Source organism: Balaenoptera physalus (assembly GCF_965194825.1).
Source record: "Balaenoptera physalus genome assembly, chromosome: 18".
Taxonomy (NCBI): Eukaryota; Metazoa; Chordata; class Mammalia; order Artiodactyla; family Balaenopteridae; genus Balaenoptera; species Balaenoptera physalus.
The window spans coordinates 34,779,393-34,796,050 of NC_138899.1; the positions used below are offsets into that span (position 1 = coordinate 34,779,393).

Consider the following 16,658-nt stretch of genomic DNA (forward strand, 5'->3'; position numbering starts at 1 on the left):
CATAAAAAGTGATAAAATACACAAACACTCAACTGCCTGATTACCCAAATACCTCTGCTAATTTGCCAAGGTTAGCAGAAATGGGGCGTACAGTATATTGTTGGCTATGCATGGCTGAAGGGTGCAGAAACAGCACAAGGCTATATATTTCACACTCCATAAACAAAATGGTGAAGCACACACTAGAAAGGTACAATACTTATCTAATCTAAATTCAGGCAACATCAGTAGCTTTGATCTCTATTAGGTTAAATCACTGTCTCTTCAAGGAATGACCAAATCATTAACCCAACAAACCAGTTGATGAAAACACTCATATATATGAATACTGAGTAAGCAACATTTCTGATGCAGTGAAAAATAACTCCACATAATTGAATGGAACATTAATGACTGAAGTCACTCCAAAGCTTTATCCCTTCTTTCATCTATTTGTCCACTCATACAAAAAAAAAAATGTATTTAATATCTATGAACAAAGTGCTAGGCACTGAAATAACAAAAATAAAAAACAATTTCTGATACTCTGAAGCTCACGGTTTAGTGTGAAAAGCTGGCCATATAAACAAATAAATAAAACAGGACATTGATAAGACTTGTATCTAAGTCATAACAAATGGCCCCCAAATCGTAGTGGTTTATAACAACTAAGGCTGTAATCTCCACAACTAAGGCTGTGGTTTTCCTCTAGGTCATTTTCACTATGGAACTTGAGCTAAAGGAACAGCCTCTCTGTGGAATATTTTTGACTTTAAATTTTCTGCCTGGAAGGGATACATGTCAATTCCACTTATATTTTACTGGCCAGACCAAATAACATGACCAAGACTAACAACAACCTGGTGGAAAAGAATAATCCTCCTTTTGTAAGGTTAAAGAAAAAAAAAACTGAGAATAATCATGCAGCTGTTATAGTACTTTAAAGGAAGAATAGATCACAAGCTTTTGGAAGATAGTGTGCAAATCTGTGCTAATTCTGGAAGAAACTAGTGTAGAGAGGGCTTCACAGAGGAGGTGACAATTGAAGCAGGTCTGGTACATTAATGTACACTGACAAATATTATCTTCTCTCACATCATTAAATAGGGAAAAATTAATTCTCTACAGAGATTCAGAGGAAGTCTTGGAGGCATAAATTGAGAATAGCATGCTTGGGTAACAGTGAGAAGTTCAGGACTGGAAATAGAATATTTCACAGAAGGAAAAAATAGTAACATGAGGCCAGATAATAATGAGTTTTGAAGACTAAACTATGGGGATTAGAATAGATTACTTTGGCTTTGAGGAGTCAAAGGAGATATTTAAACAAGAAAGGGACATGGACTTAACCAGACCCTCTGGTCTCATAGGGACATGTGATGTAGGGGGCAGTTAGAAAGCATCCTCAGGAAGTAGATGTAGGCCTGAAATAGGGGAGACAGAGTAGGACTGAGAAAGGGTGGACTATTCATTCTTGGAAAGTTTTAATTATTCAAACACATTAATTAACATATGGGACCTTAGCTAATCAGTCATTGGAATTGAAGTAAAAGTGATTAAATACAGGAAAGAAAAGATATTTATTCAGTGACTCCAACCAATGTTAAGCATTATGATATTAAAATATTGTTAATTCTTAAATTATAAAATATTTTTTAAAATTGTGATAAAATATAGATTACATGAAATTTACCATTATAACCATTTTTCAGCATACATATCAGTGGCATTAAGTATATTCACATTGCTGTGCAACTGTTGCCACCATATATCCATAGAACTTCTTTTGTCTTGCAAAACTGAAACTCTGTATCCACTTTACAACAACTCTCTGTGACCCCCCTCTCCCCAGTCCCTGGCAACCCTCATCCTACTTTCTGTATCTGTGAATTCAGCTACTCTAAGTATGTCATATGAGTGTTTTAATGGTTTTGAAAGAAAAATTAACTAGGAATAATTCTATGAAGTATATATATTCTACTATATCACTCTAATTATAATAAACAATTTATGAAATTATGAAATTTACTGTCTCAGTGGTCCCATGGCCCCACTAGCTTGTAAAACTTATGTTACTCAAAATAATAATAATACTCAAAATAATAATACTCAAAATAATAATAATACTCATAACTCATATTTATTACAGAAAAGATACAATAAAGGAACATCCAGGAAAAGATATATAGGCAAAGACTGAAGTAGTCAAACACGGGCTTTCTTGTCCTTCCTCCAAAGATGTATCTTTTTCTCCACCATCAAAATGCAGGGAATTGTGTGAGCTGTCCTTGCCCAAGAAAGCCTGCTTAGTCTTTGGGTTCAAATTTCTTAAAAGGAACTGGTCACCTACCTACCATGTGACCAGCCATGGTGCAAACCCCAATCCAGGCATCACAGGCACAGCCCTGAATCTTCATGTTCACTCTGAACAGCTAACAACCTGGTCCATCTTGATGTACCACTTTGGGTAAATAGAATAGCATCATCCGCCAGTAACTACAGGAAAATTCCAGTTGACTACTTCTCAGAGTTTGACTAAGTGTGATCACCATGGCTACAGGGATAAGCAAGAACAGAATAAAACAGGCCTGCTGCATTACATTTTTCCTCACATGTACATATTTTATTATTTAATATTTGCAAATACTCAACATCTGTCTAACAGCTTCCTGATTTCCAATTTCAGTATAGTCATCTATATTAAATAATACTGAATCAAAAATCTTTGAAATATTTTTTTATATATATTAGATCTTTAGAAAAATCTTTTGCATTTCTAACATTATATATAAGGTACATGTAAGTTAATGGAACCTCAACCACTAATTAGAGACAAACTTTTCTCCTTAATTTATAGTTATTCCAATCAAAAATCTTATTGTATAGGTCAATGTTCCCTGTGGAATTTAGAGACTTGCAAAGAGGCAAAGTGCACATAAAGAACAATTCTGGGTGCAGAAGTTTAGGTGAGTACTGTTGGCACAATAGTCCTTGGAGCCTCAAATTTCAAAATTATGCCACTGAGTCTTCCCACATTACTCTACATAAAAATTGCTTCTCTTTTCTAACCAGCCTACCATTTTAGCTTCTCCCTGTAATACCTCCTTAAGGTGAAATAAACATCCACTTTCAGCAAATTGGCTTGTAATTTAATCAGAAATATAGGTTTTGGGGAAAAGTTAAAGTAGAATACTGGATTTTACTTACTTTCTCCTTTTGTAGAATCTGTTTAATTTAATTCTGGTTGGTAAAACATATTTTATACAATTTCAGTCTTTTAAGATATATCCACACTTGTTGTGTTGTCCAACACGTAAGCCATCCAGTTGAATATGTCATACACAATTAAAAGAATTTATATCCTGCAGTCTTTGGGTGAATTGTTTTAAAATATCAGTTTTTATAGTTTATCAATTTGGTTAATAATGTTGTTCAGTCTTCTATATCCTTGCTGATTTTTGCCTAGTTTTGTCTAGGTGTTTTCTAAACTATTTAGAGTGAGGAATATTGATGAATTTCCTATTTCTACTTTCAATTCTATCAGCTTTTGCTTCAAATATTTTGGGCTCAGTCGTTAGGTGCATAAACATCTATATGTTCTTCATAGGTTTATCCTTTTGTCATTATGAAATGTCACTCTTTATCTATAGTAATATTTCTTGTCCTAAAGTCTATTTTATCCCATATTAATATAGCGACTCCAGCTCTACTATGGACGTTCTTGGCTATATATTACATATCTATCTCTATCTCTATCTCTATATCTAGCCATCCTTTATACTTTCAACTTACTGGTACTTCTGAATCTATGGTATGTATTTTGCAAACATCATATAGTTGAGTCTTGGTTTTTATCTGATCTGAAAATCTCTCTTTTTAGTTAATTTATATTGTTGAATTTACATCTACCATTTTAGTATTTGTTTTCAATTTGTTCTGCATCTTTGTTTTTCCTCTTAGCTTCTCTATTGCCTTATTTTGTTATTAAATCTTTTTATTGTAATAATTTATTCTTCTGTTGATTATTTTAACTACATAATTTTGACTTAATTTTTAGTGGTTCCTCTAACAATTACAATATGTGTATTACATTATCACAATTTATTTCAGAATAACATTAACTTATTTCTGGTAAAATATAGAACCCAGGCTCCAATGTGGCTCCATTCCCTCCCCCTACTTTGTGCTATGATTGAAATCCCAGATCTTTATTTTTCAGGATTAATGTTATCAGGAGCCACTGAAATGTTGTGAACAAGAAAGAGGTTCAGATATGCATATCTTAGCCTTTCTTACCCATATTCACAGGAAATCATAATTATGAAAACCTTGCCTGCCCAGAAGAGCAGGAATCTGTGAATGGGGGGGAATGGTTCCACCCCAGCTCTGATACTGCTTTACAACATGCAGTGTTGTAGAGTTAGTCCATCCTGTGATAAGGAGTTTGTGTTCCTGGCCTTTTCTAGCTCAGTGATACTATGAATCAGCTTATGCTACATCTCAAGCTAAGATAGAATGTCTCCATCCTTCTACTCCTTATGAAGTTAGAGCCTGTATCCCAGTGTGCACATCAAGTGCTTCAGCTCTGGTCTGTCAGTCTGTGCCTGGTTTTTGCCCCTAAACCGTCTTCTTTTCCCAGTTTTTATACAGTGTAGAAATAGACTGAACTAAATGTTACCCTTGCAACAGAATGTTTTTGAGCCTTAAAGGTAGTCTAACTTTCAGACAAATGTCCTTTTCCAGAAAAAAATGTTATTTCTCTTATAAAGTATTAGTAATTACATTTCAAGAAAGGCACAACTTGTTGAATGGCAATGTGCTACCACAAAATATGTTAATTATACTCACGATTCCACATATGACTCTGAAATGTCTTCCTTCTTTTTATTTTCAACAAAATCAGACTATGTATGGCAGGTGCTGCATTGCTTTTTTCATAAAGGAACTTGGCAGAAACTGAGTCACGGGCTCTCCTCCCAACAAGAAGAATTACGTGTCAGACCCAAGGACCACCAGGACATTGAAGCAGATGATGAATTAGGGTCAGATCACTCAAGTGATGTGCTGTGTTTAGAAGGATGATAGTTGATCTAAAATTCAAAAGCAAAGTACGATACTACAGCGGGTTTATCAGAAATAGCAGACAGAAAACAGAAAAAGGAGGGGAATAAACACACATTCAGACTATTCTCATTAATATCATGTTCTTCCTGCTGAATTTCCTAGCCCAAATTATGTTTGGACAGATCCTCCTGTAGGGAGAACTCTGTGTTCTGAAATGCTGCATAATTTAATACATTTATTTTGATTTATAAAATAGAGTAAATTTAGACTGACTCATCCAAACTTCATATTTAAGAATTTAAGGATTGTATCTACTAAATGTAGAAAAAGTCTCTTCTCTCCACAATTCTGTTACGTAGAGAAAGAAACCATGGTTATGAATCATGTGACCAACTAAGGTGGCTTGGAACTCTATATTACCATATTTAAGTTCTTATTATGGACACTAAATAGATTTTAGAGAAGAAGTTTAAAAAGAAAGAAAGGAGTTGTAAAGTGTTCACTCTAACCCCCTGATATTAGGGCGATGGGTGGGACTGAAAGAAAAGAAAAATACAAGCGCATGCACACTGGGATGCAGATTATTCTAATTGCTTCAGTAGCAAGCATATGCAAAAGGATGCTAATTCTGATCTTCCTCCTTATAACTCCCTCTTCCAAGTTGGAAAATATACTAAGAAAGATATTTGAATTCTAGCCAGTAAGGAATGAGAACAAAGTAGGAAATGATATTCAAACATTTGGCTATCTTAGAGGAGATGGAGTGTCTATTATTCCTATGAATTCTTCTCAAGTCAGAAGACTTCAAACCTTCTTTCCTGTGCATGCTGTGATTTTCTAGATACGTCAATATGAGGCTCATTACTTTATAGGCACAATGGATAAAGACATAGGGTAGTTAAAGTTTTTAATTTGAAAAATAAACTAACATTATATCACGTAATTTATGGGAAATATGCAATGTATTTTATTGACTGCATGTAGAACTTGGAAATATGATTTATATGAATTTACTATTTCAGCATGATGAATTGATTGTCACATTGAGGATTATGGAATTAGCTGGAAGAACAGATGATTAACCACCACAGCCTTTTGGCTAGTGAAGTTTTACCTTCTGATTTTTGAACATTAATAAATCATACTTCAGCATATGGGACTATTTTGGCAATAGAGCCACTATCAATTTAATCATCTCAAACCAGAAACCAATGTGTAAGTTGCAAATGTTGCAGACACGAAAACCAGTTACTAAGAACAATTGAGTATTATGCTTCTAGTCACATTAATTACAGCTGAAACAAACCTTGAAGAGCTAAGAAAACATAGCACAACTTTACTATTTACTAGGGGAAAAAAAGAATCAATATAGCCATTAATTGCATAAATAGCAATAAATACTTTGGCTGCTGTCCAGGAAGTGTACAAACTGAGAGAATTTTTCGTACTGCTGGTTTCATTACACAGATCATAGTCACAGTAAAGCGGGCAGTGGACTGCTGTTCAATAAATTAAATTTAATGTTACTCAATTATGATCATCGCGCTCAGATATAATACTAATAGGAATGTCAACCGCGATTACATTTTCAGATTTATGTAAAATGATTCAAATGCTATTTGCTATCCCTCAGATACAAGGTTCATCCGGTTTTTTATGCAGTTGGTCGATATTGATCGTGCACAGCAAGTAGCGTAGCAGAGGCCCAATGGCAGGGATATATAGCATCCCTTGTGCCAGCCGCCAGGGTGCCATGCCAAGCACCAGGGGCAGCATGCCAAGTCATCAAGCGGATAGCGCACCTCTGCAAAGCTGCCTTGTTGTTTTTTTACAATATTTTTTTTTGAATTGTTCACATGTGCCATGAATAATTCTTGCCAACATTACCCAGCATGAAACAGAAATGAAGGCACAGAAATGTCTTTCTTAGAGAATTCTTTTCAGAGCTAAATGAATCTAGTGAAGATATCAGTGTAGCATCATTATATGTTGTTATGTATGGCTGGGGCTGTGTCATTTAGCAAAGTATCACTCAGTAGGCTGAGCAGCTGGTGTATATGATTTTGTATACCACCTGCAAAAAAGATGCCTAACCATGCAATCAACCACCTGGCCAAGAGAGGAGCGTAGCTAAACACTACTTTGTTGTTGCGCCCACATTTTCAGAAAGTTTGAGAACATAAACAGACATAGGCAGAATGAATATTGTACAAGATAAGGTTTGTTAAAGCTTTTCTGTTCAGTAAAGCATATAGTGCCTGCTGTTCAGAGTACTGTTGAACAGATTTGCTTTATTTCTAATGAAGGTGTTTGGGCATTTTCCTGGCACAAATGGAGTAGAATTATGTACTTAAAACAATATTTTAGAACAACAACACAATATACCGCCACTTCAATTGCACTGCAACAGATTGGAAAAAATGAAAATAGATATAAACTGAAACTCAATAATGACTTAGCGTCATTACTATGGGTGAATCATTCATTTAGGAGAATCTTGCCTAGCCTCAAACAACCCGTATGTCTAGCAACTTCCACTGGATGCCTTTCTGCCTAAAACATGTGTTTATGATAATCGTCTCCGTGCCATTACTCGTGGGGAAAATACAGGTGGCCTCTTTACTTATTTGGCTGTAAGTGAATATGAGAGTAATTTGATTGTAAACTAATCTTTCTCTCACCAGGTTTTCGATGTCAGCAATGTCAATCTCATTATCTCACCTTTTCACTGGCTCAGCACTAGCTCGCTTTCTGTGGCCATGCACCTTTTAAAACTCCAGTCCCTCATTGTTTGACAGATTACTGGAGGAAGAACTAATAACTAGATGAGGGTATTCAACGTGAAACAAAGGGAGTTGCTGCTTACAGACCTAGGTCTCTGGCTCTCATCATCTCTGTGGCTATGAGTTTAATCTCATTAGACTCTCCCTTTGTCTCTTTCTAATATAGAAGGACTGATTTGGGACTTGTTGACTCGATCCCAACTCCTTAAGTAAAAAATGCTAGACTTTTGAACACTTACAGAAGTTCTGCTGGGTAATATTAGTTTTTGACTGAGACATCTCTTCATTTTGAGACAGCTTGGTTATCCCCTATCTCACTTTTTTCCCCGATCTTTCACTTGAAGAGAAGATTCTCACATGAAAGCTTTTAAAATTATCATTGCAAATTTAAAAATAGAATTTATTTTATTAAATTAAATAACTTATTTAAAAATAAAAATAAAATTGTGTGAATATATGGAGGTTTTTGCTAGTCACTACAAATTGCACCTTTTTTTCTCTTCTCTTTCCTCTTGGAAAAAGAAAGCAAAGGGGAAGAAAAAATAGAGCTTTTAAAACCTATTAAAAATGTACTGTGATTTATTGTACTGTTCATTACAAGTCAAGATTTTCTTGGAACAAAAGAAATGCTTTCTATATACTGAATCATCAAAGAAAAAAGGGCAGTGTGATTTACATATTTCACCAACATACTGCTCATGAACAAGCTAAATTTAAAGTTCTAAGAAAAGGAAGAGCTTATTTGTGTCTTAGCTAGGCTGGTACACAGATTTATATTGAAATTAAAATTTTTCATTATACAAATCAATAACAATGTTATTTTGATACAAGAATTATTGAATTTATTTAACTTGGATAGAAGTAATTTTGAAAATTATATGCTTTTCTTTCAAAGTCAAAACAAGTCTTGCAATAATGACAAACTACTTTTGTTAAATTTGATGTAAATACTAATGGAAAATAATATTTTGGTATTTGATTCTGTTATGAAACTTTTAAGTATATTTGGAAAATCTTGGGGTATATGATTCTACTTTCACAACTATAAGTTTTATTATATTTAAACAAATCAAATATTTCTGATGAAAACTTACCATTTGAATTGAGATATGCTGTAAGTGGAAAATCATGCTGGATTTTGAAGAGGTAGTAAAAACAATGTAAAATATATGTTTAATATTTTATATTGATTCTATTTGGAAATGAGAGTATTTTGTATACATTGGATAGATAAAACATAATACTAAAATTCATTTCCCTATTGTTTTTTACTTTTTACGTGGCTACTAGAAAAGTCAAATTACATATATAGAGTTTACATTACATTTCTATTGGACAGCATAGAGGTCTGACATATATTTTCACATCAATAAATTCAACCAATCCAAATCTATGTGTTTTCTTTTATGGTCTTGTATTCTATCAATGACTCTTACACAATATTTTGAAATTTTTTGCCAATGTATATTAGCATAATCTTGCGTTTCTCATGATGTGTAAATGTCGGGTCCCCTGGGACATGGCACGCTGACATCTGACTCTGGTGAAGGCCCTACAGGCGCTGACAGGTGGGGTGGGGGTTTGAAGGCAAGCTGAATCAGATAAATCCTTTAAATTACCAAGATTCTCAATATCAGCCTTTAATTCTTTTCCAATGTGTGCTCCAATTAGTATTTAAGATAACAGAAGGCTCTCTGAATATGCTGTAATTTCTCAACCCAGAGCGTCTGGCTCTGATTGTCTTTTAGGGTAGTCATAGAAACTTCCTTCTTTCTACTATGCCTTTAGTCAAGAACTTAAGATTTAAAGCCTATCCTGTTATAGCAGCTTTAAACTTGCCAGTGGATGAAACAGTCATTCACTCTCATGGTCTTACTACATTCTTCATTCTCAGCAAGGTGGTGTGGCAGCATGCATTTGGTCTGCCAAAGGGAAATCAAGAGGGAAAATTTAGGCAACTTATTTGCAATTTTCATGTACAAACTACTGGTACTCTACCTGGAAATAAATGAATATGCTGTTTTCAAGACCAACCAGGCATCAAGTCCAGATTCCAATCACTAGAGTGGTGTTACCAGTTGCTGTATTATGTGAGTTTCAGTGACAGAATCTACTCTAGATAGTTTAAAAAGAAAGAAATTTAACAGAGGGGATTAATTAGGTGTTTAAAATTGTTGGGTGATATAGTATAGAATCTGGGAATGACTGCCAGAACAACGTCTCCGAATTGACTTCCCAAAGGAGCTCCAAGCTCTCTCACTTCTGAAATCTGGGGAATCAAGAAGCTATCATCACAACTTCAGACTTCTGGATTACATTGTCACTGTTGTGACCTCAGCTATAAAAGAAATATCTGCCTGAGGTTTTGTGAGCCACCTGCAGTGTTTGTTTATACCACTTTCCAACAAGAAACTTAGAACCGGACGAGTCAATTTGTGAGCAGAGGCTGCAGAAGTTTTGCCGCAAAAGGCTAATAAAAAGAGCATTATTATAAAACAAGTCACGAACAAAAACATTTATTTCAACAGGAAGATATTACAATTCTAAACGTTTATGAACCTAGTGATGTATCCTTAAAACACATAGCTCAAAAAGAGATATAATCACAAGGAAAAACAGACAAATGTACCATCAGAATAGATAATTTTAATGTACCTCTCTTCAGTAGTTGATAGGTCAAGCAGACAAAAAGATCTGTTAAGAACAACATAATTAACAAGCTTGATTGGACATATATAATTCTGAAAAGTAATAAATAATAAGAAGGATATTTTAAATTAATATAAGATATATGTAAGAGAGAGTTATCTCTAACTTCCAACATTGTTTGCTATACAAAAATCCTTTGAGAGATTATCCTGGAATAAAGGGCAGTCAGTGCCTTGTTTACAGGAAGTAAAGAAATTCAAAAGACTCCTAGAGAATTTTCTCTCAACAATGACCCTGCTGAAAGATGGCAATTTCAGATTGTTTTAAAGTCATAACATCAAATGTAATGTATATGTTGCCTCTGAGATCCTAAAAGACTTACCACAAGTATTTTGACTTTTTCTTTGTCCTTAGGAGTATACAAGTGCACCAACTTGTCTTTCACCTTTGAGGGGATAACGGTATTGTGGTAGTGTTTAGAATTCTCTCTTTACCTTCGCTCTTGCCAAAATTCCCAGGCTCGTTGACTTTGGGCTTGGCCACGTAAATTGTTTTGTCCAGTGGAAGGTAAGCTCACTTTAAATATGCTTGTATGGACTTGCCTGGTTTGCCTTGCCCTCTAGCTATCCTGCTCCGCACCTTAAAAAATAAAAACATCATAAATAACGATTGCTTCTTCAGCTTTAGTCCTGAAATGAAAGCTATGAAGAGCTGATCTGAGCCTGATCTACAGCCTGAAACAGAGACATTACACCCACTCCACAGGGTGCAAGAAAGAACTGTGTGTGTTGTAGACCACTGAGATTTTAGAACTCTTTTTATGCAGAATATGTTGTTATGCCCCAGACCACTGGACAACCAAAATATTTATTTAGGTGCAGATTCCTGAGTTTTCGTAGGAATTAGCTCCTATGTTACTCCAAATAAGGAATTTTTCAGAAATTTTTCTCCCAAACTGGGTGTGACTTTCAGTGCTCAAATCTAGCTCCTTACTTGGAATCTGTGTGACATTTCTCTTCACCTCAGTCATACGCATGTGAGAACTAAAACCTGTGTCTGAATTGTAGCTCCCTAAGCAGGGAAACTAAATTGCAACCTTAAGACCTCCTAATTAAAAGGGGGAATTCACTAACAATATCTGTTAAAATGAAGCTGTTAAAATTGCTAATCCAGTTCCTGGGTGATTGCTTCAAGTTCTACAATGAAAATCTTCTAATCTTCCAATTCAAAGTAGAAACATTTTATTTCCAAACTGTTTTCATATGCCCCTTTATATTTAAAAGTATTACTACAAGAATACTATAAAATAATCAAGAAGAGAATATTAGTAGCTCCATTTTACATATAAAGAGCAATGAGGAATCAAATTATAAACTGATAAGAAAAGTAACATGTTAAAGTTTGTTCCAGTGTGAGCATGGGAAATGTTCCTTAGATAAGGAGAAATTTTCTTTTTTTAGAAAACCACTCTGTCAATAGATAAAACTCTAATTTTCAAATAACATTTTGAGAAAAATGTCTCTGAATGAAACTTATTTGTGGTTACATAAAAGACTTTAATTTTCTGAAATAACCTCATTGTAACGTATTTTTTGTGATAGCTGGAGTCTACAAATATTTATATATATTAAGATATATATATGTATACATATATATATATCTCGAGAATTTGCAAAAGGTTAATAAATATTCATTATGTATGACCTAAAGAGCTCAGATAAAATAAGGATAAATGACTTGTAAATAACTAATGTCAGTAAGGACCCACCTGCTATTACTTAATCATACCGTATTCTACAACAAAACAGCCATGTAAGGGTCATTACTGATAGGAATGTCAAATAGGCCGATTTAATGTTACTCAGGGCTTACTTTATCTATATAACTGTCTCAGATAAGAATTGCAAGCTAATAATAATTACATTAGTGTCAGAAGTGTAGGGGACACCTATGGTTTATTTAGTAGGGAAAGATAGTTTTAATGTTTTAAATTGAATTTTACTGTCTATTTTGAGATAGTTAAAATAGCATATGTAAAATATTCAACCACCCATTAATGGTTGATATCTGAGAGATACAAAAGTTCTTGAAATATTTTAATGTCTACTGCTACCTCAGGCCAACTGCTTGTCAAAGGATATGTGATGGCCTAAATATATTATTGATACATCTAAATAAAGTTACTATATTTTCATGAAGTAAAATTTAAATGTGTCATTTTTTTTAAAGTTACAAATCATTTATACTTCTGTGGATTTAAAACATTTACTCCTTTTGCTAGCATGTTGCATTCTCCAAATTCATTTGTCTAAGGGAAAAAGCTTTACAAAAGTAGATTTGTAATAATAAGCATCAAAATAATGTTTTATGTGTAATTATCATTTTCAAATAATACGCACGCACACACAAAATCTGTGTTTGACACTAAGCCATCAGAATCAATTATGGAACAGTAAAAAAATACAGAAAACTGAGTACAACCTCAAAGCTATTTTTAAAAATGGAGCCTTGCCATCTGTATATTTTTAAGTTCCTAATTTTTCAAAGGCAGTTAAGAGTCTCCAGTATATGCATTACTCTAATGAACTAAGAAATAAGCACCTTAAAAATATCTGGGGCTTCCCTGGTGGTGCAGTGGTTAAGAATCCACCTGCCAACACAGGGGACACGAGTTCGTGCCCTGGTCCGGGAAGATCCCACATGCCGCAGAGCAACTAAGTCCGTGCACCACAACTACTGAGCCTGTGCTCTAGAGCTGACAAGCCATAACTACTGAAGCCCGCATGCCACAACTACTGAAGCCTGCACGCCTAGAGCCTGTGCTCGGCAACAAGAGAAGCCATGTCAATAAGAAGCCCTCGCACCGCAACGAAGAGTAGCCCCCGCTCGCCGCAACTAGAGAAAGCCTGCGTGCAGCAACGAAGACCCAATACAGCCAAAAAATAAATAAATTAATTAATTAAATAAATCTAAAAAAAAAAATCTGTCATCACCACAATAGTAATTTTTTGGTTTCGAAACATGTCTTTAAAACGTTTTTAACATTTTGTTATAACAATTTGTTATTACATCTTCATTCATAGTAGAAACCTTTATAGAACAGCAGCAAATATACAAAAAGAGACTTCATATAAGCATGTGATCAATTGATCATTAGCATGAATCTATGCTAACTAATCTAGCATAGTAGTGAGTAGGAATTGCAGAGCACCTTTGGAGAAAGCTTCTCTTTTCTATATGGAATGAAAACTTTTGGAGTTGATGACCAAGAGAGACTTTGCTCCTATTGTTACATTAGATAATATGTCAATTGTTAGAAAGACTAAACGCAAAGATGTCTAAAGCAACCCATTTTAGCTTTATATCTTTTGTTTGAAGCTCAGATTTTCAAATCTGTTAGAACAACTGGTCAAACTGACTGGAACATGCCTAGCCAGGAACCACCAAGTAACAGAGCAGCACATGGACACTGTGCATTATAATTCACAAAGCATTTTACCACACATGATCTCATTTCTTCCTCACACCAACCCAGATACATTGGTAGGTCAAATATTATATTCTGCAAGTTCAAAGGTAGAAGCAGCATGAGAGAATTTAAGTGATTCTCACATGGACACACAGTTTATGGTAGCAGATTCAGGACGTAGACAAAAGTTTTCAGATATTAATTACAGACTTTCTGTTACATGTGCTCTTGTGAGAAGGTTGAAAACATATATTTCATCAAGATTTAATGTATATCATAATTTTGTTAAATGTCAAATATGTGAAAATTCTTCTAGATGAATTCATACTGGCTATGAACTTATTTTGCTTTTAGATCAATCAATATCCTGAAATATCTTTTCCGCAGGGCATGATGGGGTCAAATGAGTAAACAATGGGCTTCCTACTTGGATGGTAATTACGTTAGTGGGATGATAAACCATATAGGGAGTAGGATAACTTGCAGCCTTTTAACAAACAAATATTGGACATTGTTCTAAAAGCAAAAAATGAACATGGTAAAAGATAAAGACCTAGGTGTTTCTCTGTAAGTGTGTGCATGTGTATATATTTTTTCTCACTTACATGGTGCCTGATATGCCAAGTTCCAACTGAATCCCCGAAATGCAATAAAACAGTGAACATTACTATTCATTACTACTCCATTCAAGAAGTTTAGAATCTAGTAATGGACAGCAATATTAATCAAATAAGCATTTTCCATTCAAGTATTCATTCATTCAGGTAATATTTAAAGAACGCTTATGAATGAGAAGTTATTCTCAGTGCTGCAGATAAGGTTGTGTAAATATAGGTGCCATTGCACAGATATGAAGTGATAGAACTGTGACACCATACATCCTGCAACTGGAACACACAACTCCATCTGCCTGAAAGCAGAGGTCTTGTAAACAATTAACCATGTCCCAACTCTTCTTCATCTATCTAGAAAATGTCAACTGAAGCTAGAAATTTATTTGAAGTTTCTTATTTAGTTTAAAAATATATGCAATTTTGCATTATTTAATAATATATAAATATGTACTTATAGCATATAGCAACAATTTATTACTAATATATAATAATATGATGAAGACATTAGTTTTCACTTGGCCCCAGTGTTTTAAGTAAATTTGATTATTGGAGCAGATGTTCTACTGAGACTTGTTTGGGGAATGGTAAGCAATTATTTCAGCTGCAGCATTATTTTAAAATATTTTTAAAATAAAACAAACTGGAGATATAGATAAGAAACTGTTCTGAAGACCCATGAATGCAACAGCAAAGTAATATTGTATTTAGAGAGGACTTTTTACGTTCTTGTTCACATTATTAGAGCTATTAATATCTACCTTGCAGAAGAGTAATGAGATCATCTAGGTAAATGTACCTTTCAGAGTATAGAACATACAGTAGGAAATCAACAAATATTAAGATATATATTCTTGACTGCTTTTACAGTAGTTCAGTTTAGAAGTAATGAGGGCCATACAACATACTTCTTTTATTTTTTTTAATATGAAATTTTACTTTTAAGTCAAAGTATGCAATAATTAAAACCTACAGAAAATTTTTTTTCATCACAATCTGTTGCTTTTTCAAATAATATTTTGAAAACATATTCCTTCAGTCAGTATAAAGTTCCTAAAATACAAAAGAAGTTAAATCTGTAAGAAAGCTTAGTAGACCAGATGCTGTGGTCAGAACTCTGTACATTGGTGGTTATGCTTCGGTACATCACACACCATTCACCTCACTCCTGCCATCTTGCCCATGGTAACCTCCACTGCATCCACCACCACCTAAGCCATCAGGAATACTGTATCTTCCACTGTAAATTGTTCATCATTCCCATTCTCCCAATAGATACATAATCTCCCTTTTTATACATTCCATCTCTGCCATAGCATCCCATTCCAGAACCTCCCAAAGCCACCTCAGGACTAGAATTCAAGAAGAATTCAATGTATTGATGTTGTATGTTATTCATATCTTTAGACATGGCAAGCTACTGCAACTTCATGTGTCATAAACTGTACATCTTCTTCTCTGGTTGCTCTGCTATCAGCTCCAATATCAGTATAAACTAGTATTGGATTTAGTACTGGGAAGAAATTAGCAATGTCATTTTCAGTTGAACGAAAATGTAATTTCATATATACAATATGACCACCATGAAAATCTGAACTTACATCAGCAGCTCCACAATAGCCTGGAACTCCCATACCTCTTCCATCTCTCATTCTATCGTCAAAGCCATCATGCCCATAACCAGAATTATTATAGCCACCATAGTCATCACAACCTCCATAACCAGGGTATCAGGGAAGAAAAAGCCAGGACAGATGCCAGAGATAAAACAAATATATTATTTTCGTCATCCATCGCCCACCCCCGGCACAGTATTATAGCTTTGATGAATATTTGATCTGGAACAAATCACCCCTTTCATCTCACTGGTAATTTTACATAGCCAGAAAAAGCTGCCGAAATTTTAAAATAGGAAGTATGAAAATATGACAGATAGTAAACAGGATAGTGTTAATGAGATATATAACCCTACAAAATTTTGATACAAATATAAAATGGTGTTTGACAGTTATTTTAAAAAATAAAATTGCAATTCTTTACTAAGAGAGAATATAGTTGGACTTTTGAAGTCAGTGAAGCAATCAGGTTGCACAGGATTTGAAC

At 34.4% G+C, this 16,658-nt stretch overlaps 1 pseudogene across 1 annotated transcript; it reads right to left on the reverse strand.

The window, feature by feature from the left end:
* Positions 1–5,180: 5,180 nt before the first annotated feature.
* LOC309647571 (heterogeneous nuclear ribonucleoprotein H3 pseudogene) lies at positions 5,181–16,279 on the reverse strand (annotated as a pseudogene). Its single transcript has one exon. The product of its transcript is annotated as a heterogeneous nuclear ribonucleoprotein H3 pseudogene (transcript).
* Positions 16,280–16,658: the final 379 nt, after the last annotated feature.